We start from the raw sequence: 4,175 nt of genomic DNA, 5'->3' as shown, positions 1-4,175 counted from the left end.
TACTCATTAAATTTAATTGGTAATGTTTAGGATCAAGTTAGTAGAATTGTGTCTTCAGCAGTTTCATACACTGTAGACTGTTCTTCTGACAAAAAGCATGCACTGTCATAACTATACCTGTTAGAACACTCTGTCATATTAAAGTCCAAGCATCTTTTGCCCACTTCATAAGACCAATTACTTTCCCAGAAGAGGAAAAATATCTTTCAACTCTATGGTCAGCAAGTATAGGCTTTACACAAAGTTAATTAGTTCAGTCAAAACCCTCACTAGAATCAGAATCATCCTCTGAAATCTTATTGTCTTCTTCATTCTAAGCTTTTTGTTTAACTAACTCATGTTTTCCATTTTCCTATCTCTTTTTAAATTCCATCTCATCTTGTTTTTTTTTTCTTTTCCTTATTTTCTATCATCCTCTTTTTCTCCCTCTCAATTCCATTTAAAGCTTTCTTACATTGATATCTCTTTCTACATTTTCTTCTGACTCAAGTCCCTAGACCTCAGGTAAAGGAAGAGAGGTTGAGAACAAGAGTCCTTCATGGTAACCTCAAACCAGTGATAGGAATTGAACCCATGCTGTTGGCAGCAACTGTTTTGTAAACCAATGATCCAGCCAACTGAGCTAAAACTGATTCCTGGTCACAGCTTATTAATCACAACATGTTAACAGTAGAAGTAGCTATATAACTTTACACTTTATAACAAACTTTATAACAGAAATTAGTGTTATGAATTTAACTAACAGCAGTTAGTTAAAACCAACCATCTTTTGTATTTTTTTGTATAAATAGTTGGAACAAAGGAAAATATGAAAGGAATTACAGATTTTGATAGAGATGGCACAAGGAATACACTGAATAACAGAATTCGAGCAGTCCTTAGAGATAAGCAACTCTGGGACAGACCCAAAGAGGTATAACCAGTAACTTTGGAATGTAAATTAATAGGATGCACAGAAAGATTCAAAGACCTGGAGATTGCAATGCTTGTTAAACACCATGAAATAATGGGGGCCTGGAGCTGTCCATGGGAATGTCCATCATTGATTAGGTGTTTCACAAGATTGGGTGTATGGAACAAGGGGAAGGATATGGTGACATTGCTGCATGTGATTATTGTAACATAAAATGTATAAACATGCTGCATTTCACTACAATAATCAGAATGTGTCATTGATCTCTCTCCCTATCTGAGCCAATGATTAAGAGAATAATTGTGTTCTCATGTTGAGGCCAGATTCAGTGAAGATTCTTTGGCTCTCTCCCTGCACTAACTGGTTTTAGCTCAAATAAAAGTCTGCCACTTGGCTGTGTCCTGCCTACATCCTGAGTCTTTGTTCCCAGTTGGAAGGGTTACCCTCTAGAGATATATATAGATCACACTACCTACTTACCAACATTCAGTTCCTGGGGATGTTGAGCCAGTTGGTATTACTGATCAACTGCACTTAAATATACAGAACAACAGAAAGCCACGGCACTCTGTGTATGCTTGTGTAGAATGTGAAAACCCCCAATTATTTAATAAGATAATCAGACCACTCTCCACGTTTTGTATTTTGTATCAATGAATTGGAATAGAGTGTGGACCAATGTAGAGTTGGAGCAATTCCATTCTTAAGATTACAATTATATACAATACCTCCTGAAGTGCTGACAGGCAGTGAACTACCTTTGAAGTATAGTCACTGCCACATGTAAGCTAATTCCCACAAGCAACAGAGAATTAACCACAAGATCTTCTGTGAGGGAGTGGCTAATTGAGGAATAAATATTGGCCAGATTACTGAGGAGAATTTCTCTGCTGTTCTTCAAAATAATTTTCATGGGGCTTTGTGCATCTGGGAGGGGTCAGTCTCAGTCTATTATCTCATCTGCAGCACCTCTGACAGTACAGCACTCCTTCGGTGCTGCATGAGACGCTTTAGTCACTCCAGGGGCCCAAGTCTTCCCAATGACGCTATGGCTTTAGAGCAATTTAGTCCAATACACTCACCATGTACAACATGTGACAAATTACCCACAGGCATTTACTGAATTGACACCCTTCATTGAGAGTTATGCATTACAGAATCGTGTTGAATATGTAGCAGTGAGTATCAATGTGGGTGTCACTCTTTAGATTATCGATTGCCATCCTCCTCATTTGAGCAAAGAGCAATCAACCATATTCCTGTTCCACAGATTGTGACAATGTTTATCAGACTCCGTCGTCAGGTTCTGGTGAGCTGGGGGCTGAGAGGTCATTCTGAATGATGATGTATTTTGATCGGAAGGTCTGCTCCATGAAACACTGTGAATAAGACTGGAATTTCGAAAGGCAGTGGTCAATTGTCAAAGAAATTCTCTTGGGGAATTCTCTAGTGTCCCAGGGAGGGTGGAGACAAGAAGCGCTCGGTTCGGTTCGGTTGGCAGCTGGCACTGTAAATATTTGACATTCATGAGTGATGAGAAATGCTGTATGAGGCTTGAAAGGGAAGTTTTCAAAACTGTGGACAGTATAGAAACATGCGGATGTATTCACTCTTCATCTTTATAGATCTGGGGGTTACGGTTACATGAGTCCGAAGTCACGTGGCACCAGGTTGCAGTCCAACAGGTTTATTTGAAATCATAAGCTTTCGGAGCGCTGCCCCTTTGTCAGATCACTTCGGACCTTGTTCACCCCAGTCCAACACCGGCACCTTCACATCAAGATTAAACAAGCAACTGAGAGGAATAAGATTCAAAATGAGTGACTGGCGGACAATGAGCCACGGGGTCTTTTAACCGCCTGGACACCGCTGAAAAATAGCAGTGAGCTAGACACAAGTGTTGAGAATCCTTACACAGCGCAGAAAGAGGCAGCTTGACCCAACTATCCCGTGACCATCCCACCCCATCCCATATTTTTACGATTTGGAGATGCCGGTGTTGGACTGGGGTGGACAAAGTTAAAAATCACACAACACCAGGTTATAGTCCAACAGGTTTAATTGGAAGCACTAGCTTTCAGAGCGCTGCTCCTGACAACCACCTGGTGAAGGAGCGGTGCTCCAAAAGCTAGTGCTTCCAATTAAACCTGTTGGACTATAACCTGGTGTTGTGTGATTTTTAACCATATTTTTACCGCGGCTACCCCACCTAACCACAGGGCAGTTTAGCATGGCCATTCCACCTAACCTGCAGCTGTTTGGACTATGGGAGGAAACCGGAGCAAACTCCACACAGACACGGGGAAAATGTGCAAACTTCACACAGATAGTCATCCGAGGCTGGGATCAAACCCGGGTCCTTGGCACTGGAAGGCAGCAGTGCTAACCACTGAGCCACCTTGCCACCCTAATTCTATTTTTTTCTTTTTTTAACTCTGTTTTCTATAATTAACCCCCACACTACCGCCTAACTGCAGTAGCGTTTATTTTACCCCCAGCACCCACCCTAATTCTATGCTGAAGTCAATATATGGAGGAAACATTTCAATTCTTTACCCCCATTTCCCCTCCCTCCCCATGTCAATTAATTCGGACAAATTAGAGACAGTTTATTGTAACACAAGGGTCAACCTGTCAGAAGCAGATTGACACAATGTTTCCTCAAGTTAAAAGTCCCACAACACCAGGTTAGAGTCCAACAGGTTTAATTGGAAGCACTAGCTTTCGGAGCGACGCCCCTTCACCAGGTGGTTGTGGACCTGGTGTGTGATTTTTAACTTTGTACATCCCAGTCCAACACCGGCATCTCCAAATCGTGACCTTTCCTGAAAGTTTCAAACAGGAACAGCTGAATTGGAAAAACTCTGCAGAAACTGATCTCTAACAGCGCCCTGGTTTTTGACGGTTTATAACCACAAAACTGTTTTGAAAAGACTGTGTTTTATGTTTTAAAACCGCAGATCTACGAGACCATGTGCTGAGCTGGTGGTCAGTTTGGAGACTGTTGGCCCCCTGCATGGGGAGGGGGGCAGTGCTGTGTACACTGAGACCGAGGACATATTCTGGTTCCGCCAGTCTCACCAGTTCCCTGCCTCTCAATACCCTCGCAATGTCAATCACCAACAAACTGCAAAGTCATGCTGATGTCTGGGAAAGGGCCGGAACGTTCAGTTACCTTCCCGGAACCGGCCCGCGGCTCCCAGACACTCCCTTTTGAACTGAGAAAAAAAGCAAGTCACGCCCCTCTACCTGCCCTGCGCCG

Source organism: Hemiscyllium ocellatum, chromosome 28, assembly GCF_020745735.1.
Source record: "Hemiscyllium ocellatum isolate sHemOce1 chromosome 28, sHemOce1.pat.X.cur, whole genome shotgun sequence".
Classification (NCBI taxonomy): domain Eukaryota; kingdom Metazoa; phylum Chordata; class Chondrichthyes; order Orectolobiformes; family Hemiscylliidae; genus Hemiscyllium; species Hemiscyllium ocellatum.
This window is presented reverse-complemented; position numbering follows the sequence as displayed.